Below are 25,532 nucleotides of genomic sequence, written 5' to 3' on the forward strand. Positions count from 1 at the left end.
CCTTCCAGAATCTGCCCTGTTGATGTTTGTGGTTTACGTCACGCGCACAGCTTTTCAGTTTTAGAGCTTCTCTATCGGCCTCGCCCTGCGGGAGGGGGACGATCTCAGCCTCCCGACACACACCGGTTGATGTCAATCATCACATCCGTCTGGGGGTTCACGTCCTCACGAGCGTACAGATGATGTTCGCAGCTGAACCGCACGAAGGACGGGGACGTCATTTCCTCTCTGGAGCCCCCTTGTTTTGCCCGCATCAGCGCCCACCTTAGGTTTTCACGTCCGTCCGTGCCTGTGCCGCCGTCACTGACAATTCTCTCAAAATGGCCAAATGTGCCTGTTTCCCTCTTTGTTTCACTTGCTCACTTTCCTTGGGGCTGTCCTATCGGATCCCTCCTTTTCCTCTGCACAACGTTTTGGTCGCTCATTAGGTGTTATCCTACTCAGGACCCATTCGGGAGCCAAAGGGAGCCCTCTCCGTAACTGCGCTGGGAGACAGGCACAGATCAGGACGCTTGGTCCCGATTCACCAGTGCGCGAGTTCACCCCCGCTCTCCGCCACCAGCACAGCGGCTGTCCTGGGACTTGGTGTCACCGTTCCCTTGGGGGCCCTCCGCTTCTCTTGCATTTTGGATTCCTTGCGTCCTGAACGTCCCGTTTCATTTATCATAATTTAAGTTTTTTGCACGGCTTATGCCCTTGGTTTCCTCGGGCACATCCTCAAGTAGCTTTCTGAGAAAGGGCTCGTGGGACGTAAACGTCGAAGCCTTCTGATCTTCGAAATTGTCTGTGTTCTCCCAGCGCCGTCCCCGATCGTGGGTTTGCCTACACGCCGCACCCTAGACCGGGAGTCACCTGCCTGCAGAGTCGGACAGGAGGCCCCCCCTCACCCCTAGCCTCCAGGTGCTGTGAGGTCTGACGCCATTTGATTCCCAGGCCTTCGTATGCGAGCTGCCTTTCCCCCCCGAATGATGGGGGGTGGCGGGGGGAGGGGGTAAATTCTCACTCCTGGGTTTACACTTTTCTTTGTTCTCCCTTCCTGGTTTCTCTTCTGATTTGCGTCCCGTGTCCCTTCTCCGAGCAGCAGACCCAGGGTTTCATGCCAGTCCTGCCACGGACTGACTTCTGTGAACTTTGGCAAGTTGCTTACATTCTTGGCCTCATTTTCCCCATCTGGAAAATGGGCTCGGCCAGTGGTCTTCCTTCACAGAGTTCTTGGGGGTTAAAAAACTAGTTCGTGATGGTGATGAGGATTCCAGGTGGGCTCCTTTAAAGCAGGCCCCTTGGGGCTTTAGGATTTTAAGGCCGAGACAGAGAAAATCTGGTGCTCCTGTGTCGACGTCACTGCCAGCAACTGGGCCCCACAGAGCGTGTGGCCCTGGAGGCCCTGGAGGCTGACAGAAGGTTGTCCAGTCTTGTCCCCATTGCCAAGGAGGCACGCCAGCCACATGGCTGGGACCTGGGACCTGGAGGTCATGCCGGGTGGCTTCGGGTGTCGGGGTCTGACGCCTGGGAGTGCCTTGTTCATGCTCCCCGGGTGGGGGCGTGTGCCCACCTGCCTGGGGCAGAGCCGGGCCTGAGTCCCAGCCCTGGGGCTGCCCAGGGACATTCATGTCTTCTCCCGGTTGGCCTCAGTTTCCCCCAAGCTGACCCCTGCGGGCCTTCCCACCTCTGCCCTCTGGATCAGGTCCCTTCTGAGCTGCGTCCGCCACCAGAGGACCCTCTGAACCCAGCCGCCCTCAATGTAGACATTCCCTTCACCGACGGCACATTCCTTCGCCATCAACCTCCCACCCCGAGCCGACCACAAATTCTCGTCGGAGACAAACGTAATGCGTTTCTCTCCTCGTCCCAGCACTACCAGCTCCCAGGCCACCTTGGACGTGTGGCTGCTGTGGCTCCTGTTGTCCTAGGCCCCTCTCTCTCCACCTTGGCAGGGAGCCCGTCTGGAAAGTTCCTGATTTATTGTCTTTGAAACGACCCGCAGATGTGGCCGCGTCTGCTGGCTGTTGGCAATTAAAGTGCTGGAGGGCACTGGCCTCCCTCGCTAGGGTTTGGGACCGGATCCGCCACGGGCACCGGCTGGGCCCCCGCCGGGGCTCCCGGGGGGGACACTGAGCCATGGGGGCGGTAAAACCGGGCCGGCATCGTGGGTGTGGCAACGGTCCCCACACACCGTGGCCCTCGACCCCCGACGGCAGGTGCCGTGCCGCACCTCCAGCCAGCGCAGGGGCCCCCGGGGTCCTCGGCCAGGCTTGTCCGTTCCCACATTCACCCCGATCCTTCGGCACAGGGGTCACTCCTGCAGGGCCCAGGGCCCCCGCGGAACCCCGGGGCTCCAGCTCACCTCTGCCCTGGTCCTTTCTGGCTGCCATCGTCACAGAGACGGTGGGTTTCCACTCACTCCTTTGTCCTTTGGGGAGCCCCCCTGGGGTGCTAGTCCTCCACCAGCCCCTGGAGGAGGGTGGACCCAGGCTGGTCCCCCTGCCCCCGCCCGGACAGCAGCACCGAGGGTCGGGTCGGGGTGTGAGCGTGCGGGCGGCCTGGCTGTCCACCCCCCAGGCGGCGGGGGGCTGGGAGCGCGGGGTGGCGCTCAGAGATAAAGCTGAGTGTGTGTGTGCGTGTGTATCTGTGTGTGTGTGTGTGTGTGTCGGTGAGTGGGCCGCACTTGGCTTTCTCCAGGGACCCCTCTTGGCAAAGACTGGTCTGGCCCGTGTCACCGAGTGCTCTGCGCGGGGACAGGGGAGCCAAGGTTGATCTCGGTGGGAATTTTTGGCAAGAGGTGTAGCTGACAGATGTCTGACAGCTGATAACTAATATGGTTTGACTAAAATCTTTTTTTTTAATGTTTATTTTTTATTGATTTTTAGAGAGAGAGAGACAGAGACAGAGACAGAGTATGAGCGAGGGAGGAGGAGGAGAGAGAGGGAGACACAGAATCCAAAGCAGGTTCCAGGCTCTGAGCCGTCAGCGCAGAGCCTGATATGGGGCTCGAACCCACGAACTGTGAGCTCATGACCTGAGCCGAAGCCGGACGCTGGACCGACTGAGCCACCCAGGTGCCCCCACCCCCCACGTGAAAGACTTCTCCATTTTTCCCTTAAGACTTAGCTAGTATTTTGTTATGAACATGTGCTCATGCATCTCCGTAAACGTACAGGCAGGCAGTGAGCCTGTCGTTCCTGGAGGTGGAGGTCAGGGCTGGCCCAGGGGACAGGGGGGCACAGGGGCTGCCTGAGGGTGGGGGGTGAGGGGGCTCAGGGGCTGCCCGGGCTGCCCGGGTGTGACCTCGGCCTCGGTGCGTCTCTGAGCTCTGGCCGGAGCTTCTGCAGTGTCCGTGCAGGAAATGCTTTGAGTGTCCGGCCTCCGTCCCCAAGGGCCCCCCTCCCAGGCACCCTCAGACTTCACATTGAGTTTCAGACCCTCAGCCCTGTACCCGCCCTTGCTCCAGGTGCGGGTGCAGAGGACACCCTGGCCTTCTGTCCCGTGTGCAGGCGGTGGGTCATCCTAGGAACCACCCCCAGAAGTGCGCGGAGGTTGGGGGATCCCATCCCGTGCCTGGAGCGCTGAAGCCGCTTATACGGCAGGGTGGTAGCCCCGCCCTCTCTTCCCCGTCCCCAGTTCTCGGTCTCCTCCCCCCATCCGGTCGGGCTGGCCGTGGGCGCCCCGCCGGCAGGGCCAGCCCCGTGTACGGAAGAGAAAACGCCAGTGGCGGCCCGTTCGCTTTGTCTGTGGCCACAAAGCTGTCCTCTGGCTGTGTCGTTAGAAGTGTTTGCAAAAGGCATTCATTAAGACTTTGTGTGCACGTACGAGAGAGAGGACCCCGAACGGAGCGGAATGAAATCGGACGAGAGAAAACAGTGCGCTCGGGTGCGTCGCAGCCTCGACGGGCGGCCCGGCGACACCCACGGGGTCCGCCGTCGTGATGCTTTCAGACGAAGCTGTTCTGCTCCTCTCTGAAAGCAGGTCTCTCCCAGCTGGGCACACCACTGGCCCACCCGCTGAGGGGGTCGGCTTCCCTCCAGTGCCCGGGCCTGACCCGTTGAAGGCGATTTATTTCCTCGGCCTCAGCGGGAGCGTGGAGTGAGCGGGGGAGGGCCTGGCCGAGGATGCAGCCTTGGGCACCCATTCCCGGGGGTTCCCTCGCCCTGGGGGTTAGAGTGGTTGATGGGGGAGGGGGTGGGAGCTGCCACCAGGCCAACCTCGCCTGGCCGTGGGGACCAGGGGTGGCGGGAGGGGGCGCGGGGCCCTGGCCACCTGGGGACAGTCTTTAATCGACGTGGGTCACTGCTCTGGGTGTTTGAATAACACCAGGAGTTGGAGGTGCCGGGCGGCCGCAGCTTCTGTTTCTGATAGAGCCCTGGGCACCACGATTTAATGGATTAGTTAAAATCATGTGAAAAAACGGATCTCTGATTTATGATCTGCAATTTTTTGCTGACTGCGGCATGTTTTTTTCCAAGCCCTGCGTTTTAAGGTCTTGGGCACAGAAGGCCTTTGTTGTTTGCCCGGCTTTGCCCTCAGGGCTCATCCGCGGACCCTTTGCCCAAGGCCCCTCCAGACCTTTAAAACAGGAAGTTTAATTTTATAGAATTAAAAAAGAGAAAACGGTACTTAATTATCTGGCCGTGAAACAGCACTGCCCTTTCTTAATTTTAGTAGCTAATAAAATGCCGTTCCTGGAGTTAACTACTTCAGGTCCAAACGCCCTACAATTTTGGCTGTTTGGATAGAATATTTTATGAACTGTTATATATTGCACTACGATGACATATTTCTCTCAAGATTTACTAGGAATTTTTATTTAAAACAATATATTAAATAGAGGGGGAAAAAGTAATCTTAGGTAAAATTCAAATATTAGAGAAACATAACAGGGCCGAAAACCTTTTTTATTTGAAGTTGCCCCCGGGTCCGCCGGCCCCCTCGCCTGAGGCCGCTGTGAACCGGCTTGGGGAGCGGTGCCCGCAGCTGCCTCATTAATTCCACGTGGTTCCCAACCCGACCCCAATCAGGGATCAAGGTCAAGGCCAGCGGCCGCTTCAGGGACTTTATGGAGACCGAACGGTAAGCCGTGCCCACCGAGGCCCCAGCACCTTCCCGGTTCGCACTGCGCCCCCGAGGCTGTCCACCCGGGCCCACGCTCCCCACATGCCCCCGGTGCCCCACGCGGGGCTGACTCGTCAGCCCACCTTCCCCGGGGCACCCCGCCTGCCCCACTGGGCGTCTCCTGTGTCCCTTTCCTCCTCTGTTCCTGGTCTATGGAGGCCCCACTGTGTGCCAGCTCAGGAGACTCGAGTTTGGTGAAATTTAGCCTTGGAGGCAGGGAGAGGTCAGGCAGGGCCAGGACGCCAGGGGGCAGGGGCGGAGACCCCCAGGATCACGGTCACAGCTCCCAGGGACAGGCCCCCGCATCCCGCACTAATTCGGTAGGAGCTCAAAGTCAGCATGGAAGAGGTTCAAGCCGGCGACACCGAAGCCCCACATGCAGCCTGAGCCTGGGTCTCTGGGGTCTCACACCCGGACGCCAGCCCTGCGTGGGCCCTGGCGTGTCTGAGAGGGGCCGCAGGAAGGCTTCCGGCAGAGCCCGGGGCAACGGGGGGCCCTGGTGTGGGTGAGGACAGCCCCAAGGCCCCCACCTGTGCCCCCACTCTCCCAGCCAGGTGCAGGGGGCTGAGGGCCGGCCAGGGAATGGGACGGGACGAGCCTCCCGAGTGAACGTGCCGAGGGAAACCAGCAGGGCAGTGGTCGAGAGGCAGGTCGGGGGGCGCCTTTGACCTCCGGGTGTGGGGATGCCCCCCGTGAATCAGCATTTCTGCTGAGACCCCCCCCCCCCCAGGGTTGGCTCCGGCGGGAGACGTCCAAGCTGCAGGGAGGCCAAGTGTGAAAACCTGGGGCTGGAACCGGCTGGAGACAGGTGTGCAGTGAAGGTGAGAGGCGGGTTGGGGTCCTCCTTTGGGCCGCGGGTCCCGCTCCCCCAGCGCACGTGTCCCCGGTGCCAGCCAGTCTCCTCCGGGGCAGGTGTGTGTGTTTGCGGGTGGGCCGCCCCGGGGGGCACCTGCTTGCCCTTCAGGGTCACCGGGCGATGGCGCAGGCACGGGGCCTCTGCCCCGCCCGGCCACGAGCAGGTGGTTGCAAAGGAAATCATCCTCAGCAGTTACAGCAGTGGGTGCTTCCGAGAAGCCCTCCTTGCCAGCTGTGTGCCTACCAGTTAGCCGTGTGTAGTTAGTTAATTGGTGGGCATTCGGGACTTGGAGCGGAGAGCAATCATCTGTGCCGTATGGGCCCTCGAATCTCTCCACAGGGTTTTACTGGGCTCTCACCGGACCTGCTCAGGTCGGCCTGGGGCAACATCTGTGCGATGCGTATTTCATAAACAGCAACAGGCTGTCTTTGCAGGGAGCGGATGTGACCCGGGCTCTGTCCCCAATGGGGTGGGTGCCGGTGGGCACAGGAGAGTCCCTCACGGTGCTGCATGGGGCTTTCCAGGAGCTCTGTCCGTGCAGGGGCCTGGCTTCCGGTACCCTATTCACCTCTGCCTGGCCAGCCAGGAGCCCCGGGGCCCTGTGGAAAGAGGGGCGCCCTGGTTCCATGTCCCTGCTAGGCACCCCAGGCCAGTGACCCCGCCGCTTGCGAGCCCGGAAGCCCCTTCCCCCTTGTGCCCACAGTTAGGACGTCCCTGCTCTGGGAAAAGTCAGGGCAAAAGTCAGGGCACTGCCCTGAGTTCTGCAGGTGCAGGTGGGGAGTGTCGGCCCGGGCAGTGGGGCTGGAGCCTGGGTCAGAGCAGCTGGCTCCTGTCTTGGGGCGAGCAGCGTCCCCCCCAGAATTCATGTCCACCCAGAACCTCAGAATGTGACCTTGTTTTACTTGGAAATCGAGTCTGTCCACGTGTAGTGACAGACTCACTGTGGTGACATCGCGGTGGATTGGTGGGGGTGGTCTGTGTCCTCAGAGTGAGAACACACAAGGAGAGTCACAGCCATGTGACAACGGACGCTTACGAGGGATAAATAAAAAATTCTACAGACTTCTGATTGGATCCAAGGAGAAAGAAACAATACCTGCATACATAATGGCTGAAATTTTTCTGAAATTGTCAAAATACGTCCAACTACAGATTCTGGAAGCCCTACAAACCTGAGCAGGTCTACGAAAGTTGGGTTACAAATGTGGGAAGGGCTGCGGGAATATGGCGGTAGGAGTCATGTGGCAGGACTTTCTCCCATCCACGTTCATTGGACAAATGTTGCCGATCTCCGCCTCTGTGCCTCTCTGTCTTCTCTATGTCTGTCTTTCCTGGGGCCTCTTAGTAAACTGATAAAAACCAAAGAACAAGAGATACCTTAAAAACGACCAGAAAATGAGACCCCTTACTTTCCAGGGAGCCCGAACTAGCCCTAAAGTTAGCCAACGACCGAAGCTGGGAGACAAGGAAATAATGTCTTAACACTCTCAAATAGCATAATTGTCTATCTGGAATTCTACATATGGTAAAAGTGTATTTTAAGAGATGTACCTTTAAGGATATTTAAAATATACTTAAATTTATATTAAATATGTACTATATATTTATGTTAAATTATATTTATATAATTTATAACATAAATTATAGTAAATTTGTATTAAATATACATATTTAAAAGTATATTTGAGATATACTCAAACATATACAAGTTGTAGGGAGTAAAACATATACAAGTTGTAGGGAGTAAAATGGAATTAAAATCTTTGCGTTGTCTGGGGTGCCTGGGTGGCTCAGTCGGTGAAGCGTCCAACTGCAGCTCAGGTCATGATCTCGTGGTCCGTGAGTTCGAGCCCTGCATCGAGCTCTGTGCTGATGGCTCACAGCCTGGAGCCTGCGTTTCTGTGTCTCCCTCTCTCTCTGCCCCTCCCCTGCTCATGCTCTGTCTCTCTCTCTGTCTCAAAAATAAATAAAAACATTAAAAAAAATTAAAATCTTTGCATTGTGCTAGTAAGACAGTAGCAAGTACCTTTACATTTTAGTGAGTCAAAGATGAATGCTGTAATCTTTAGAATCATCACTAAATACATATATATATATATATATATACATACATAACTGATGAGAAAATGGAGGAATGGAGTAATAAAAAAACCTGAATCACCCCAAAAGAAGCAAGAAAGGAGAAGTAAAAGAATATCCAGGCCAAATAGAAAGTAAATAGGAAGGTACGTTTAAGTCCAATGACATCATCAATTCCATGAAATGCAAAGTAAAGGCTCTAATGAAAAGACAAAGATTGGCATGCTCAGTAAAAGCAAAATCCAGATACGTTCTGTTTATAAAACCTACGCAAACAAAATCCAACATATATTGTTTATATGAGCTACAATCTAAATATAAGGACACAGACAGGTTGAAATGAAAAGTTGAAAAAAGATGGGCTAGAAAAGATGAAAATTAGCAAGTTGATATCAGATGAATATGGAGATCTTCATATAAATGAACTTAAGGCAAATATACTTCAAGGCCAAAGGCAACACCAGAGAGAAAGATGGGCATTTTATGCTGATAAGGTGGTCAATTCAGCATGAAGATACATGCATATCCACACGATACAGTTTTATGCGTATTAGTGTTCGCATGCAGAACATTTAAAAATTAAATTTATACAGGACCATAAATCAAGTTTCAGAAGATTTCAGAGGATAGAAATCACTTGAAACTGAGTACGAAATGAAAACAGGTACCAACAATAAAAACCTTGCAAGTATGATAATTAAGAAAGATATTTTAAAATAACAAGTAAGTGAAGAAAACAACCACTTTGGAATAAAAATATTTAAAATGTAATGATGACAAAAATCCATCAAAATGCGTGGCATGAAGCAGAAATCCTCCTTGAAGGTACATCTACATTGTTAAATGCATTAAAAAAGAAAAGAAGAAAAAGAAAAATCCATTACATAAGTCATTTTAAGACATCATTTAAAAAAACTCTAAAGAGGGGCGCCTGGGTGTCTCAGTCGGTTGAGCATCCGACTTCAGCTCAGGTCATGATATCGCGGTCTGTGGGTTCAAGCCCTGCATCGGGCTCTGTGCTGATGGCTCACAGCCTGGAGCCTGCTTCGGATTCTGTGTCTCCCTCTCTCTCTGCTCCTCCCCCACTCACACTCTGTCTCTCTCTCTCTCAAAAATAAATAAATATTTTAAAAAATTTAAAAAACTCTAAAGAAATTAAAAAGAAGAAAATCATAGAGGGGTGATTTATAGCAAATAGCCGATGTCAGGGAGAAACAAGGGAGAAATTACTAGATCCGGAAAGCAAAAAAAAAAAAAAAAAAAAAAAAAAAAAAAAAAAAAAAAAAAAAGACTATGCTAATCAATTAGGAAGTGTGACTACAATGGATATATTCCTTGAAAAACAAAAGTTTAAACCATTGCAAGAGTTAACAGAAAAATCTAAATGATTGCACAACTGTTAAAGAAATCGGCTCTGGAATCAACATTCTTCTCATAAAGAAAACTTGAGGTCCAGATTAACTTCCCTGTTCAATTCTATCAACAGTTAAGAAATTGTGTCAACCTTCCACCAACCCTTTCAGACACTAGCAAAAAGGCCACTCTCCTCAACTTGTTTCTGAAGCCAGCCTAATCTTGATATCAAAACCTGACATGGGCACCACACGACATTCCACACAGGTCAATCCATCCACCACTTCTGAGCTTAGAGGCAAAGACCCTAAACAGATGCACTAATAAACTCAAAGTCATTGATACATAAAATCAGAACCTGACTACATTAGGTTTATTCTCAGAATGAAAGGTTGGGGTAACAGTTTTAAAATGAATCAACGTAATCAAGTACATAAATGAAACAGAGTGGAAAGTCATACGGTAATCTCAATAGATTCAGCAACAGCATCTGATAAAACTTAATTTCCACTCGTGATTTTTTGAAAAAAATTCCAACAAACTAGGAACAGAGAGTAGATTCCTCGTTATGACAGATACACAAAAACTGAGAGCAGGTGTCGTACATGACGGTGAATCGCTGAAAGGTCTTGGAGATCGTGATCACAACAAGAATGCCTGTCACTACAAGTTCTATTAAACCCTGGACTAGAGATTCTAACCAGTGCAATAAAGCAAGAAAAAGTAGTAAAAATTGTAACAGTTAACAGTAGAAATAAGACTCAACCTATTAGAAAACAAGATACACTGTGTGTCATAATTTGCAGGTGATATGATCATGTCAGTAGAAAGTCCAATTTTAGTAGATAGTTCTCTCTATCTAAGCCACAAACAGAAAATTAAAACGTTGAAATTGTCATGATAGCATCAGAAATAGCAAACGCAGAGAAATGAATCTGGTGAAAGGTGTGCAAACCTCATCACAGAAAACAACAATCCTTTCGGGAAAATTAAGGAAAACATGAGGACATTGAGGGGCACTCCACATTCGTTGATCGGAAAACCCAGCTAGGCCGGGACGTCCACCTCTGCAGAGTGATCTGGAGGTTTCACGCAAGCCTGGTCAAAGTCCTGCCCATTTTTCTGTGGAAGACTCAGCTCATACCACGCTGCCTGCCCCTGCAGACTCACTTATCTGCGGAGTAAGAACTCGCTCTGGGTTCTTCCAGAACGATTTGGCTGTTTCGAATTCGCTGATTAAACGAGTCCACAGTAACAGCGTGGTATTGGCACAGGGATGCAGAGGGCCGCCCACGTGTGGACATCCCTGCTCAGGAGAGAGGCCCCGGTCTATCAGCAGCCCTGCATGGGGACAGGGCCCGTGTCCCCAAGACTGCACCTGCAGACGATGTTGGGAGACAGGGCCGGACACAGCACTGCCACTGAGCGCTGGTCTCAGGACCGCCGTTGGCCGAAACACTGCAATGAACAGGCACGTCTGATGAGAAGGATGTGGGTGGCGCCCCCAAGAGTGGTGTCCTGGTCAGGAGGGCAAGGGAAGGATTGCTCTTCCCCCCACGGGGAGTGCAGGACATTCAGGTGAAATAGCCGAGCAGGGCCCGCAGGCCACCTTCTGCCCGATCCCGGCCGAGTGGTGGCTGAGAAGGAACCCGGGGACCCACCGTGAGGGGCAGGCGGCAGTGGCTCGTGAGTCCCGGGTGGCCAGCGTGTCGCAGCCGCACTGTGGGCGAGCAAGAAGGCCACAAGTCTGCCGATTGGCGGGTCCGTGGCCGAGGGGCGGCGCGGAAGGACTGACGAGCGGGCCGACACAGAAGCGCGTCACGGAAGGAACTCATTTTAGAGATGTCCACGCGGCCTGCTGTCACTTAGTTCTCTTTTTCTGCTCTAACACGAGAAGAGGTGGGACTCCAGGGGAGAGAGGATGCAGACGTGAGCTGGTGAGAAATCCCCTGGAAGTTAAACGAGGTGGGATGGTCCCCTTCTCCTGCCAGGAGGGGCCTCCATGCACACGGTGCCCTGGGGCCCACCTGCCCTGTGACCCAGCAAAGCCCCCGGGGGGCGGTGACACCAGCCTCTGAAGGACCCGGGCTGGACGAGCCCAGACCACCCACACAGGGACACATGGGGACACACGGATATACGTGGGGGCATTTTCATTTCTTTGGGTTTTGCTCTAAATTGTAGGCACCAGATGGGACGTATTATTAGAGATCATTGAGCCACAATGTGTTTAGTTAACCAAAGTATTCAGCTGAAAACGTCAAGGAACGTGATTAAATTTTATACCTCCAATTGTAAAGCCGCGAACCCTGCTTTCCTGGACCAAGCCTTAAGGGAGGACCTCTGATTCTCCAAGGCTGGCCCCAGTGACCGCACAGCACGATTCCCTGCAGCCCCGCCTGGTGACAGAGTCTTTGGCAGGTTGTCCGTGAGTGGAGCCTTACACGTGGGTTCCTGCAGGAACTCTCTCCTCCCCTGTGCTAGGGAACGTGTGGAGGCAGACCCTCGGGGCCACCCCGGCTCTGCCCTCCCTGGTTGGGTGGCTGTGGGCAGGTTGTGCCTTTTGAGCAGGACACCCAAGGCAGGGAGGAAAGGAACACCACTTGCCCCCTGGAATCATTGCAACAAGGCTAGCTCAGTGCTAGGAAGTACACAGTAGGGGTCAAATAAATGCCACTTCCTTCTCAGCAGCCACCCGACCCAGACCACCCAGCTGTGTGGTTCCTGGGCCGGTCTGGAGTGGACACAGTGAGGACCCTCGAGAGGACCCAGGGCGTGTGAGCCACGCAGGCCTGCGCCCGGGACGTCCTTCCCACCTGGGATCCTCCTCCGGTGCCATCGGTCGCGAGGCTTCCCACGGGGGTCCCGGGTCTGAGCAGAGCGGGGGACATTCAGAAGTCAGCCCCCTCATTCTCAGCTTGTCGGGGCAGAATCAGGAGAAGGGGGTCAGCAGGGCGAGCGAGGGAGCCGTGGGGGCGCTGGGGTTGCCCGTCCTGCGAGCTGTCCTCCAGGCCATCCCTGTTTGGTATAAACGAGATGCCCAGAAAGATCCGGCTTCAACCAACACCTCTCCAAACACAAGCCGTACTTTATGCCAAATAGCGTTTAACGAGGCTTCAGCAGCGTGAGGCGTAATCCCTCCCCCACCCCCCCCAACCCCCGCCCCGGTGCGCATGCGGGGAGCTTCCTTCTCGTGGGGCGTCGGAAGGATCCGATCTGGGCCCCGTGTGCTCGGCGAATGTCTTCCTTCCTGGTCCCTGTTTCTCAGCAACGCTCCCCACGGAGGGCAGGGCTGCGGGCGCCCTCCTTGACCGGGCAGGTCTTTAAGGGCACTTCGAGCTGCCTCTGAACTAGGCCGGGCCTGCGTGCGTTGGTGTGTGGGTGTTCATTTCCTCCAAGCAACCACGCTGGCCAAGAGATGCAAATACTCAATGTGGGGGTGACAGCTGGCGTCTTAAAGGTTACGCAGTACGAGGGTGACCGGCAAAAAGTGGCCCGTTCGGTCCCCAGCTCTTGCCCGGGTCCTCCCAAACGGTAAGTTCGCTTTATTCCACAGGCTGAGAAGGCCCAGCGGACCCTCGGCGGCTGTGGGGATTCTGGAGACCTGGCTGGGCCCTTCACCCATCTTGGGGGACAGAGCTCACCTCCTCAGCAGGCCCCGTACTCTGGGCTGAACTGTGACCCCGCCCCCAGGTTCATCTGTGGGAGCCCTAGTGCCCCAGGGCCCCTGAATGTGACTGCATTTGGAGGCGGGGTCTTTAGAGAGGTAGTTAGGGTAACATGAGACCGCAGGGTGGCCCTGCTGTGTTGTGACTGATGTCCCTATAAGCAGACGAGATGGGGACACAGACACACACAGAGGGCCGACCTCGTGAGGACACGGGGAGAGAATGGTCATCCAGACACCAGGGACAGAAGCGTCAGGAGGGCCCAGCCCTGCCAACGCCTTCGCCTTGGACCTCCAGCCTCCGGGACCGGGAGACGACGGGTGCGTGTGTCGGGTGGCCTGGTCCGTGGTGTTTTGTTCCGGCCGGAACCGCAGCCTGGCACAGGCGTCCGGGGCTGGACAGCTGCTGGTCACTCCTCCTGAGGGGACACCGGGGACAACCAGGAGGGGGGCGATAATATCATGCAAATGGCATAATAGACAGCTGGGTGTCCCTTTCTTGTCAAACAAATATTTGCTCAGTGCTTTCTGGAGGCCAACAGCGCAAACGCAACCCCGGCCCTGCAGAGCCCGTGGGCTATTAATGGAATTAATAGTCATTTAGGGAAAGTAACAAGAACATATGTGATAGTTTGGACTGTTGCTCAGCAAACACTCACCCCCTTCAGGGTGGCTGGGGTGGCGAGCTGCTGTGAGCTTTGGGCTGGGCCCTGGGACTTCTGTAGGTGTGGGTGACACGGTGTGACAGCGGCCTCTTGTCCGTGGAGCAGGTGCCCTGGACCAGAGCTCACCTGCCCCTGGCCCCTCCGTGGGGCGGCCGGCCCACACTGGCCTGACCGTGGGGGTGAAGGTCGGGTCTGTTCTGGGACAGCCTGACCCGGGGAGGTCCGTTTGCTGACTGAACCCCACAGACACGTGATCGTCACGTTGGTTAGGAAAGGCGAAGGGGAAACATGGTCATGATCTACCAAATGCTGAAAGTCACTTACGGAATAGTACACATTTATGCATCAAATGTGCATATTAGGGGCGAGGGAGGGACCCTACCCCCGGAAAGGGGTTGGCAGATTACATTCTACAGACCGAGTCTGGCCTGCCATCTGAGTCAGAAGGGCCTGCGAGCTAAGAGTGGTTTTTATATTTCTAAATGGCTGGAAATGGAAAGCAAACAGAGTCATACTTCATGACGCGAGTACATTACCTGAAATCCGTGTTTTGGTGTCCGTAAATGAAGTTTTATACAAACAGAGCCACACCCGCTCATGTGTTCTCCATGGCTGTTTTCACATTACAGCAGCAGAGGTAAGGTGGTCAGGCCCACAAAGCCTCGACCGCTCCCATTTTGGCTCTCTGACAGGAAAACTGCACTGACTTGTGGAGAAGAGGAGGTCTTAGGGCAAAACCCAAAAAGTGTACCTTATAGGGCAGGGACTGCACCTGTACCGTGGCCTTGGAGCAAAGCGAAAACGGGGCATCTTTCATGAACTTGCTCAGGCAGCCAGTGTCTGAGGCCTGCGATGTGCCCAGCTCTGTGAAGGTGTGCCCGCACCAATGTGAGGAAGCAGGGGTGGGGGCATGGTGCCTCATGCTTACTTCTGTAACCATGACCTGACGGTTCAAACCCTTTTTACTTACTTGTGTTTCTTCCTTCTTTCATGTTCTCTATCACTCACCCATTCCCTGAACACCTTCCATGTTCAGTGACCTGTGCTAGACCTGAAGACACAACATCGAGTAAGGCATTTATTCACTCATACGCCCATCCATCCATCCACTCATCCATCCATCCATTCATCATCCATCTACCCACCACCCACCTATCCATCCATCCATCCTTTCTTCCATCCATCCATCCATCCTTCCATCCATCCATCCTTCCTTCCATCCATCCATCCATCCATCCATCATTCCATCCATCCATCCATCCATCCTTCCTTCCATCCATCCATCCACCCATCCTTCCTTCCTTCCATCCATCTATCCATCCATCCATCCATCCATCATTCCATCCATCCATCCATCCTTCTTTCCTTCCACCCATCATTCCATCCATCCATCCTTCCTTCCATCTTTCCATCCATCCATCCATCCATCCATCCATCCATCATTCCATCCATCCATCCATCCATCCTTCCTTCCATCCGTCCATCCATCCATCCTTCCTTCCTTCCATCTTTCCATCCATCCATCCATCCATCATTCCATCCATCCATCCATCCATCCTTCCTTCCATCCATCCATCCATCCACCCATCCTTTCTTCCTTCCTTCCATCCATCCATCCTTCCTTCCTTCCATCCATCATTCCATCCATCCTTCCATCCATCCATCCATCCATCCATCCTTCCTTCCTTCTATCCATCATTCCATCCATCCATCCTTCCTTCCATCCATCCATCCATCCATCCTTCCATCCATCCATCCTTCCATCCATCCATCCTTCCATCCATCATTCCATCCATCCATCCATCCATCCATCCATCCATCCTTCCATCCATCCTTCCATCCATCTGTCCTTCCTTCCATCCATCCATCCATCCTTCCTTCCTTCCATCCATCCATCCTTCCTTCCTTCCATCCATCCATCCATCCTTCCATCCATCCTTCCATCCATCCATCCTTCCATCCATCCATCCATCCATCCATCCATCCATCATTCCATCCATCCATCCATCCATCCATCCATCCATCCATCATTCCATCCATCCATCCATCCATCCATCCTTCCTTCCTTCCTTCCATCCATCCATCCATCCTTCCTTCCTTCCTTCCATCCACCCATCCATCCTTCCTTCCATCCATCCATCCATCCATCCATCCATCCATCGATCATTCCATCCATCCATCCTTCCTTCCATCCATCCATCCATCCATCCATCCACCCATCCTTTCTTCCTTCCTTCCATCCATCTATCCATCCATCCATCCACCCATCCATCCATCATCCACATACACATTCATTCATTGATTATCTCCCGAGTGGTCATTTACCAACTGCCATGTTGACTCAGGTATATGGTGGCCAACAAACAGGTAAGACCGTGCCTTTGTGGAGCTCCTGGGTTGCAGGAACAGGAGCAACCTAATCTACCATGACAAGCTGTGGTGAGAGAGATAGGGAAAATGAGCAGGAGGTTCTGGAGGGTGGCAGGGAGGGAGCCTTTTTGGCGAGTGGATATTAAGCCAGACCTGCAGTTGAGGAGTAAGAAGATGCTTCGAGGACAGGAGGTCTGAGCCCGTACTAAGATGCCGCTAGGTGCTTGGAGAGGCCAGAGTGGAGGGGCCCCGGAGAGATGAGGGGAACTGCGCTTCTCGGGCATGAAAGATGGAAGGAGTCGCCCCCCTCGGAGACTGCTTTGACCTCCTGTAACAGGTTGAATAGCATCCTTCCAAATTCATGTCCGCTGGAAGCTAAGAAGGCGGCCTTACTTGCAAATAGGGTCTTTGCAGGTGTAATCCAATTACGATGAGGCTACGCTGGCTTAGGATGGGCCTTAATCCAATGACTGGTGTTTTTACAAGAGGGAAATTAATTCAGACCCACCGAGGAGGCACATATAGGAGACGCTGTGTAAAGACAGAGGGAGCCTCCCCTAGCATCTTTGAAGGGAGTAGGGCCTTGCCGACACCTTGATTTTGGACTTCTGGCTGGCCTCTAGGGTTACAAGAGAAGAGATTTCTAGTTTGTGGTATTTGTCACGGTGGCCCAAGACACCCCTGTCCACACCAGGCCCTCCTCTTTCGACCTATAGGTCTTTCTTGCTACTGTGTCTTTTGTTGCTTGCCGGGGACCCTCGCAGCAGCCCCCAGGCCACTGTTGACGTTCCTGTCCCCCCTCACCCGCAGCCTGACCCATGCCTCCTTGGGGGTCCCTGGCTTGGCACACACATTGACGCCTCATCGCCTCATTTGCTGTAAATGTGTCCGCACCCCCAGCTTCCAGTTGTTTGAGAAAACCTGCCCCTCGGGGCCACCGCCCTCTGAACCCGTCACCTGTCTTGCACCGTGAGCTCTACCCTCACTGCTTTGCCAGGACGGACCAAGTGGTGGAGTGTGATAAGAAATCTCCCTCCTTGTCTGTTAAAAGGAGAAGAAATCCTTGATCAGAGCAACTCACCCACTTGGGAGCTGAGATGTGGGTAGAATCCGGTTTTCCACTCAAAGGGAAATGATTTGTAAGGGGCCTGGAGGCCAAACACTCTCCGGGAAAGCGGGTGACAGAACAAATCACTTACCAGAAGATTCCAAGTGGATGTCTGTGAGGACATTCTGCCACTTGGTCGGGCCTTTCCCGGCCCAGGGACCAGCGTGACCCTCACGCCTGACCCCAGCCGGCCGCTACCAGCTCTGGTCTGGGGAAGGGCTGTCTGGTCATTGTCACAGAGCTGTGACTTCCTCCGAGGTAGGGGCTTTGGTCCCAGGCAGGCACCTGATGCTCTGGGTGGACGTCTGGCCCCGCGGCCCCGTCTCTCAGGGCCCGGGTACTGTGGACGCCCGGCAGGTGGGGAGCCCAGCGTGACCGGGTGGGAGGAAGCAGAACAAACGGGGTGACGCGGGGTTCCCGGGGGCTTCTCGGCAGCCTGGAGTGGGCGCTGGTGCGCTCGGACGCCCCGCGGGGGCCCGGCCGTGGCCCTGCCACCAAGGCGCCCGCGAGCCCGTGCCGCTACTGTTTTGAGCGCGACGTGCTTGACCTCGTGGCAGAAACGCTTCCATATATCACCCGCGTCACGCTCGATATTCCGGGACAGACGCCGATTTGGAAACCACTCCCCCAGACCCCAATACGCCGGGTGAAAGTTTCAATTTGGAAAAGAGGATTTTTTTTTTTTTTTTTTCGCCACCTGAGTCACTTTCCCAGAGTGCGGAGGGATGGCCCAGCGGCCCTTATCTGCGAGCTCCATGTACTTAACGCTTATTAAAATCAATACCGTCCATTAGCCGGCCACGTTTCCATTTTTAACCATCTATTGATATATGGCCTGTGCTTTTATAGGACTAAACAAATTTCCGCTCTCCGTGCCCCTTTGTAGCCTGGGGGCAGGCGGGTGCGCGCGGCCGCGGGACGTAAATGTTTATTTACTGCCTGCTTCCTGATTGAGAACATGCCTGGTCCACGGGCTTCAGATGGCTTTTACACGGGAGACTGACGGCCACTTCCTGTTTTCCAGACACAGCACACCGTTTTTAAGGGGCGTAATGAATGCGAGGTATTGTGGGCGTAATCGCCGGGCGTGCCCAGCCCTATCTGGGAAGCGGCTTATTATTTATTTATGCCTTCGCTCGTTTCTGGGGGGGCGGGGGGGGGGAGCTTGTCACAGCTGGGGCCGCGTCCGCTGCTCTGTCCCAGCTTCCACACGTTCCTGTCCTGAGGGCATCTGTCTGGGAAAGGGAGGGAGGACCCGGGTGACCTCGGGGAAGGTTCTCATACCCAGGGATCCTTCCAGAATAAGGGAGCAAGCGGTGAGCTCCCGATCCTGACCCCCGGAGGCCAGGGGCCTCACCTGCCCCTTCCCGCACCGGCTCCGGCCCTGGTCCTGGCCCCACCACTGACTTCTTTGAGCTTCTTTGGAGCCGACTGTTTACAAACCTCTTCAGAGCCAGCCCTCTGCTAGGGGCAGGGGAGTCAGAGACCAGCGGACCCCGCTCTGGCCCCTTGCCATTGTGGTGTAGATGGGGCTCCAGAAGTCCGGAGGAGGCATCAGTGTGTGGATGCTGGAGGAGGAGCCTGGCCGTGTGGAGGGTCTCTGGGAGCCCGGAGGGAGGCTGCAGTCATCCTGGGCCTGGGCGACCCGTTGTCAGTGTGCCGGGGGGCTCTGGCCAGGGAACCAGAGGGCAGGGGTCTCCCCGTCCACCATCGGCCTGTTCACCTGGATCCTTCCCAGCGCACATCTTGCTTGTCTGGAAGTTTCTTGGCAGGAACTGGTCTCAGCTACACGTCGGTTCGCCTCCAACTGCCCTCAGGGAGCCTGTGCTTTCCCCTTTTTATACACCAGCTTCTGAGGCCGCGGCGATGGCCTGAGCATGTGCTCCAAGGGCCGGGAAGGGCAGCTCGGAGCAGAGAGCTCAGAAGACACATTTCAGGGTCGGGAGGGGTGTGCATGTTGGAAGTCAGGGCTTGGCTCTGGAATTACCTACTCTTTCTGCTGCCGCCCCTGTGCGTGGCCTGCCCCGGGGGCCCCGGGGTGGGGGGCGAGCTGGTTGGGCCTGCAGGGCTGCGGCTCAGGGCAGGGCTGTCGTTCCGTGGGCACGGTCAGCGCAATGCTAGGGCCTCAGGCTGGGGACATCACAGTCAGCTGGGGACATCACAGCCAGCATCCTAAGTTGTGTTCCAAAGACCCCAGGCATTTGGTGGCAATCCAGCGGCCTCCTGGGGGTAAGGCGCAGGGTGGCCGAGATTTGCTTCTGCAGAATCAGCTTCATTTCCGCCTTTTTAAATTTGCTTTTCCACTATTTGATGGTTTGTGTGCAAACAGAGTCCTACTGCTGAGATATGCTGGAAGTCATTTGTCTGCTCAGATGCCCAAGTCACACATGGGGACGCTGAGGCTCAGGAGGCCCGAGGCTCATCTGGGATCACGTCGCAGAAGGGGCAGGAAGCCCGACTCCAGTCTGGGGTCCGTGCCTGAGTCGTGCTCCCGGCCGGGAGTGTCAGGAGGGGTGCGGTCTGAGTACAGGGGTTCCTCTCTGCACCCACAGAAACAGGCAGACAGACCCGCGGGCACACCCCGGCCACCCAGCCCACGACACCAGGCCCCGGCCAGCCGAGGCTGCGGGCTGGGCGTGCATCTGTGATCCGTGGCTTTATAAAACGCCTTCTAATGAAAGTCACACAAGGCAGAAGGAGAGGACGGCCCTCACGCGGGGCTGCGTCTCGGAGAAATGTGCTTGTTAAAACGTGTAATAAGAGACATAACAAATCCCCAATATTGGGCAAAGCTGTCGTTAAATCCCTTAATGATAGCGGTATTTTTCTGGTGCACTGCACAGGTCTTCATAAACCCCTTTGGTGTGGGGGGGACACCGGGGGTGGAGGGGGTGGGGCTTTTCCTGCAGACTGAGGCCTGGGACCCTGACCTCCCCCCACACCTCTGCCCCTTCTCCGAGGTGGCCGTGCCAATGCGTCGCTGTCCGGCCGGGCCCCGAGGCTGGGTCCACGCTGGGCCGGCAGATGCCCACCCTGTGGTCCGCTGAGCTGCCCCTGGTCGGCTGCCCTGTTATTGGGCTCCTCCTGGCTCCGGGGCTGTTTGGCGCACAGGGGGTTGGGGGTGGGGGAGGCAGGAGGCAGGAGGGTTCTCAGCCAGGCTCCTGGCCTGTGAACTGGAAGGCCTGGGGCTTCAGGGTGTGACCTTGACCTCCCCCGGCATTCTTTCCCATCTGGTGACAGGCCTTAGGAGCCCTGTGAGGAAGAGGAGGAGGGAAGGGGAGGGGAGGAGGGAGAAGTAGGATGAGGGGAGGAGGGAGGGGAGGAGGGAGAAGCAGGATGAGGGGAGGAGGGAGGGAGGAGGAGGAGGGAGAGGGGGAGGAGGGGGGAGGAGGAGGAGGGAGGAAGGAGGGGGAGATAGGGGGAGGGAGAGGGGGGAGGGAGAGAAGGAGGGGGAGCAAGAGGAGGGGGAGGCAGGAGGAGGGGGAGGAGGGAGAGAAGGAGGAGGGGGAGCAGGAGGAGGGAGGAAGGAGGGGGAGGCAGGAGGAGGAGGGGAGAAGGGGGAGGGGGAAGGGGGAGGAGGAGGAGGGTGGGAGGAGGGGGAGGAGGAGCGTCTGCCCCAGGCCCCCACCTCCCAGGCACAGCCTTGACCTGAGCAGCACCCTGGGTTTCGCAGGCCTGGCAAATCCTCAGGCCTGAGACCTGGGCGGAGTCACAGGAAGGCTGCCGTCTCGCTGCCCGAGCGGAGTCGAGCCCACGAGTCGCGCCAGGAGCCAGAACGGCACCAGCACCCTCCGCCGCGGGCACCAGCAGCACCAGTTTGGGTTGGAATCTGTCACTTGCAATCAATCACAAGGGTCCTAATTAAGGCTCTCCGAGCCTCGGTTTCCCCATCTCCCGGTGGGGCCTTTCCCAGCAGAGACTGCAGCCGGGGGTAGGCCCGGCTGGGCCTCAAGCCTTCCTGGGGGTGAAACTCCTGCCCTCTTGACCTTGAACTCCCTGGGGACGGGGCGGGGGGCCGCACAAGGACCGCCACCAAAAGCAGCCTGCCCGGTGAGTCCTCGCATCCCCGGGGGGTCTCTGAGCCCTGGTGGTTCAAGGTTTGGGGGACACGGTGTGGTGGCCCGACCTTGGCCTCACCAGAAGGCAGTGTGGCCGCTGCTGAGGGTCGATAGAGATGATGTCTGCCCCTCCCAGCTGCGTGACTGTGAGTCAGTCACTCGACGGCTCCGCGCTCCAGGGCTCGTGTGAAGAGGGAGGTCCCTAAAGGGCGCTCAGCGCCCAACGACCCCCATCCCTCGGGGCCCCGGGCTCGCGGTGCCATGCGTCCGTCAGACCTGGCCCCCGTCTCTAGGGCTCCGCCCCCACCTCCCGCCCCTCCCCACGCGGTGCCGATTACGGCTCTGCACCCCACCCCGTCTGTGCCTACGTGAGGCCGTGCCCCCGCGTGCACGGACACACAGACACAAACACGCACCTGCTCGTGCACCTGTCTCTGGAGCCCTGCTTTGCACAACCTGGCGGCCGGGGTCTCCAGTGGGGCTGGTTCGGAGGCAGGTCTGAGGGGTAGGAAGTGCCGGTCCCGAGTCAGGCCGGACCCAGAGCACCTGTCTCTCCCGCCACTCACGGGAGACTGAACTCGACTTTGGACGGTCGTGGCCACCGCCGTGCGGCTGGGAAGGGGCTGCCTGGGCTCCCCTCCTTCGTGGGGAGGACGTGTCTGGGGCTCCCAGCCGCCAGGAGCCTCCACCTTCCCCTCCTGTGAGCCCCCAGCACTGAGGGGCTGGGGGCCTGGAGAGGAGCACTCACACCCTCATCCCCACGGCCGGATCAGCACCTACTCATCCTTCAGATGCCCAGAAATGAAGGCCTCCCGGGAGGCCCCAAAGACTCAGCACAAAAGCTCACAGGTGGCCGCACAGGAAGGGGGGTCTCTCCTGGGACCGGCAGGGGACCTGGACCCACCGGCTGGGTGGGTGGGGTTGGAGTCGTGGGTTCCTGGGCCTCCTGACCTCCTGCCCAGGTGAGCACCGTGCTGTCCACGGCCCTGCAGAGCGGCCCCTCCCAGCAGAGCAGCCGGGGGGCGGGTGGGGACCCTCCTACCCATTTGGGGACTGAGCCCCAGTGAGGGGAAAGTCAGGGCCGGACTCCCCGCCCCATCCCTCCCCCTGAGGTCTCTTACCTGTAAAGCAAGCATGCAAATTTAGCGGGGCGGCGATCGACCCCGGGGAGCAGGTGGGTTCGCAGGGGCTGGGTGGGAGCTCGGCCGTGCGGGTCCTCGTTAGGGGACACGCTCACAGGAAGCAGGCCTGCATGGCCGCCGTTCCCAGAGGCTCTCGGCATCCGTGGCCACCGTCCTTCCAGAAAGGCCGACCTGAGCCCGGCCTCACCGCCACACCCCAGAGGTCCTCCCCACAGGAAGCGGGGATGAGGCCACTCTGCTGGCCGGGAGGAGGACGGTGGGAGGGTGACCCTCGCTTGCCTGGGCTCGGCTGACGCAGCACACGCAGCCTTCGCCGGCCTCCCCACCGGGCAGCGGTTACCAGGCCGACGGGGGACCCAGGTGTGGGGAGTTTAATCGTCCGTGACCTGCCGTCCACTCTTGCCTGGGTGTTAATGGCCAAATGTTTTGCAAGTAAATTACCAGAAAGAGCTATTCCTGAGGGGGGCAGAGGCTTGTGGGAAAGTGTCAGGACACCGGACAAATGGCCAGCGTCAGCCTCCGAGCCGCCACCCCCTTCCTGGCAGAGGGCCGGACAGTCCTGCTTCGGAGACTTGGTGGGGAGTGGGGGCGGGAGGACGGGGAATCCCTCCAGACGGGTGCCCCCAGGAGCCACTCCTGCGAGGGGGGGAGCGCCGCGAGCCGCGTGGGGGGCCACAGAGCTCTCTGGAACGCCTCCCCCCTCGACGGCATCCTCCAGAGGTGGTCCAGGGACAGGCGGGACCGTGGCGGGTGTGGGGGGAGGGTCTGGACTGCACAGAGAGCGTGTGTGTCCCCTCCTCATCCCCTGCAGGGAGAGGGCTGTTCTCCCAGGCTGTCGTCGGAGGCGGTGGACAGAGCTCCGTCCCCAGCCGGAGAGGAAGACTCGACGGGGCCCGGGCTTTCAGCAGTGGTGGCAACAACACGTGGCCCCGCCCAGGTGGAGGCACGGAGCCCAATGCCAAGCTGGCACGGCGGGCACCCTTCACCGGATCCCGGGCACCGTGACCCTGGGCGTGGCCGGTGGGCAGACCATGTGAGCTGCCCCGGAATACGGGGCACAAAGTGGTGACCGGGCCCCGGGGCCAGGAGGCAGTTGGCACAGGGAGGCCCCCTCCCCAGTCGTCCAGCCCGCCTCTACCACGTGAGACCCCGGCTGCCCTGAGACCGCACTCGGCTGACCTGTAACCTGACCCCAGGCGCGGGGAGGGACCGGCCACCGAGGGAGCCCAGACGGGCTCCGCAGACGAGGCTTCCCGGTTCCCCGAGCAGCGTCAGGCCCTCGGCGGCACTAAGCCTCGTGCCATCAGGGACACAGGGAAGGCGCCCCCCTGGAGGTTTTGCGAGCAGCAAATGAGATACGATGGAAACACCTCCCACGGCGTCCTTGCAGGACGGTGGCCGAGCGCAGAGCCAGGTGTGGGTCCCCGAGGGCCTCGGTGCTCAAGCTCCCACACCGCCGGCAGGAAGACCCTGGAGGCCCGGGCGGTGGGCACTGCCTCTGTGCCCAGGTGGGGGGCTGGTGCTGCAGCCCGAGGGGCGCCCAGACTCCCCAGGCATCGCCTGGCCTCCTGGAGGGGGACACGGCCCTATGTGCGCCCACAGGGGGGCCTGGAGCGGCGGGGGGACAGACCCGCAGGTGAGCGATTCTCCAAGCAGACCCTTCGCCCTCCTCGATGGGCTCGGCCTGCGTCTTTAAGACGCTAATGGGCCCTCTTAAAAAAAAATGACAGTTTGCTTGCTCACTAACAGGTTCTCGTCTGACATCAGCAGGGAATCAAAGATATTTTATTATTTGGAAACCCCATATAGGGAAGGCAGCCTTGGAAGTCTGTCATTGCTCCAAAACCCACACCTCCCCTGGGAGTTAATTATTTTCTTAAAATGCAACTTGTACTGTTAGTTTAAAACATTCCAACTGTGTTCACACTCTTTAAATCTTCAGTAAACCTTAGAGTTTAAATCACTTGCAGATAAGAGTAATTCTATTAGGGAGGGAGGGGCCCACACTCAGAGGAGGTGAAATCAAATGGAATAAAAAGGCCATTGACTGTGGGCTCCTCGGCCACCTCCCGCCCTCGCCCCTCGGGACGGGCTGGCCACGGACGGCGGCCCACCGGGTCCCAGCGGCCGGGTGACCTGGCTGGAGCTGCCCACCGTCCCTCTCAGGGGCCCAGACACAGGTCCTGGAGGCTGGATCAAGGCCAGCTGCGTAACGGCCGAGGTGGGGTGGCTTTTGGGGTGAACTGGGACCCTTGCTTTCGTGGGGAGGAGCCTCTGGGTCTCGGGGCAGGAAGGCTCCGGGGGCCTGGACGCCCACCTGAACCACCGGAGCCAGCGATCTGGGCAGCCCTGGGGGTGGTTGACGGTTTTCCTGTCCTCGCCCCCTAGCCCCTCAGGTCAGACGCTGCCTCCACTGCCCCCAGGGCTGAGAACAGCCCGTTTGGATTAGCACCTGGGGGCTGGCCTTCCCTCCGAAGGGCCTCCCTTAAATCAGAAAAATCAGATAACAAACCCAGAAGCCAGCCTGCTGGACAGGCGGGTTCTGTGCTCTGGAAGGCTCTCGGTTTCCGAGGGGCTCCGAGCTCCCCTGAGCTCTCAAAGCCCGCCCCTGGCCCCCACCCCTCTTAGGCCCCACCGCCAGCTCAGGGGCCACCTGTTGCTCTCAGGGCGACACCTATCATCCAGGTCCTGAGACACTCCTGTCCCCTCCAGCTTTGTTCACGTTGGCTGCCCAGCCTGGAACGTACTGCCTGGCTGGATGGCACGCACCGCAGGGACGGCCAAGCCACCCACCCCTCCTGGCCTCCTTTTCGCCCTGCCAGACCCCTCGCCAGGTGCATGCGGGGACCTCTTCCTCCCGAGCCCTCTGGGTCTGTCCGTCTGGGCGCTGGCCACGCTGGGCCAGGACTGCCAGGCCGCTGGTCATCTCCCCGCTGGACTGAGACCCTACCCCCAGGCAGGACCAAGCCAAGTTGACCTCAGGTCCCCAGGCCCTACCCAGGAGAGGCCCCGGGTAGGGGAGAAGAGGGGAGGGTGGGTTGGGTGGGGGAGACTCGTGGCCTCCCACACGTACTCGACTCCCCTTGTGCTGGACAAGGAAGGCAGGGGGACAGCCTAGGAGTGGACAG

Source organism: Lynx canadensis, chromosome C1 (assembly GCF_007474595.2).
Source record: "Lynx canadensis isolate LIC74 chromosome C1, mLynCan4.pri.v2, whole genome shotgun sequence".
Taxonomy (NCBI): Eukaryota; Metazoa; Chordata; class Mammalia; order Carnivora; family Felidae; genus Lynx; species Lynx canadensis.